This window comes from Perissodus microlepis, chromosome 16, assembly GCF_051167445.1.
Source record: "Perissodus microlepis isolate ML-2025 ecotype Zambia chromosome 16, ASM5116744v1, whole genome shotgun sequence".
Classification (NCBI taxonomy): Eukaryota; Metazoa; Chordata; class Actinopteri; order Cichliformes; family Cichlidae; genus Perissodus; species Perissodus microlepis.
In genome coordinates, this window is record NC_140476.1 from 28,756,966 (window position 1) to 28,758,733 (window position 1,768).

At 41.8% G+C, this 1,768-nt stretch overlaps 1 pseudogene; it reads left to right on the plus strand.

Moving 5' to 3' along the window:
* The first annotated feature begins 340 nt into the window (after positions 1-340).
* On the plus strand, positions 341-1,521 carry LOC146371139 (zona pellucida-like domain-containing protein 1 pseudogene; annotated as a pseudogene).
* Positions 1,522-1,768: the final 247 nt, after the last annotated feature.

Sequence of the window (1,768 nt, forward strand, 5' to 3'; positions counted from 1 at the left end):
CAGTGACTCAGCTCATGTTTACCTACTGAAATGGGGTTTTGTAAAGGAGGACATGGAATTTTATATTTAAAAACATAAACAACAACAGAACAAGCCCAATGCCTCTGCATTAAAGAAGGTAAGGTGCTTCAGTTACTGCCCTTAGGATACAGTCCAGATTGGAGTTCTTCTGCTACATACAATGCAGTTGTTAAAAAGAAAATGAATGCTTGACCTTGTTTTGGGCCAATCCCAAAGCACATACTTGTGTATAAAGAGCTTTGAAAACATAACTTTGACTTCATGCAAACTATGAAGTCTTTCCAGCTCATGTACAAGTCGAGATTTTTAGCACGTTGAAGACAAGGCTGCAAAAGAATGATGAAGATTATTTTACCTTTTCTTTCTCTGATAGTTACAAGTAGTCAGCTAACACTGGATGAGTGTGGAAAAGAGGCACGATGGCCACGGATCAATGATATCGCAGTGCAGTGCGGCACTTCAGCCATTGAGCTTGCAATTGAAATCTGCCCGGTTATCTACGCTGGCTACAATGAGACCCTCCTGATCCTTAACCACATGTTGGACCCAGTCTGTCGAGCCACCCTAGATCAATCTGTGACTCCACCAGTTGCTCGTTTTCACTTTCCACTAAATATGACCCACAGCTGTGGAAGCATATTCAGGACCACCAGCGCTCCTGGGACAGGTATATTCTCTGACTTTTCCAGCATTGAGACAATGAACATCAGTGGTGTGGTCCAGTCTTTTGAGCCCACAACAGGAAAAATTTCCTACAAAACTGAGTTGATGTACTACTATTCCTGTTCCTACCCCTTAGAATATATGATCAACTACACCCAGCTTAATGTGTCAGCCACCTCTATCATAGTCAAGGACAACAATGGCAGTTTCATCAGCACCTTAAGCATGAAGCTGTTTAGTGATGCCAGCTACACCCAACCACTGGTAATCCCACAGTGGGGAATTGAACTGAGGACCGATGTGTATGTTGAGATCAAGGCCACCAACCTCACACGCCAGTATAATGTCCTACTGGACCGATGCTATGCCACCATTTCCCCTCTGCCATCCAACTCCAGCATCTTCAACTTGTTTGTCTCCTGCTCTAAGGATCAGTTCACAAACATGATTGAGAATGGAGACAGCCAAAGAGCTCGCTTTAAGTTCCCAGCCTTCTGCTTCATCGAACACGAGAAGGAGCCTGTGTCCACCTACTACATCCACTGCGTCATTCGTCTATGTGAAAGGAGCACCTGCAGCACATTCAAGCACTGTGCACAAAGAATGAAGAGGAGCACCCTTGATACTTCTGAAGTGGGCATAACCAAGGCTTACACCATCATCTCTCCAAAGATCATTACCAAAGCTGAGAACGTTGAGTCCAAAGAGCAGCCAATTGTTGTAGAAAAATATAATTCTGATGTCGGGCTCGGTGTGGGTGTTGGTGTCCTTGCCTTTGCTTTCTTAATTGCTCTCATTATTGCAGCTGTGTTTTATAAAAGGTTCAGGAAACATTAAAAAATAGTAGGGAAAACAGCAATCAAATGTAAAATTCAAATATTTGTAAGATTTGTGAATGTGTGTCTTATAAAGCAGCCAGAGTATCCTAAAAAAGCTTTTTGTCTTTCGCAAAGCAACTTGTCAACTTTCTGTCAAAGACTAACCATTACATTGATGATACTGTTTTTTGAAAATGACTGTAAAATCCAGCATTGACTTTGTAATCTTTATACTCTATTTATTTGTATTTACATTGATGTGTCAA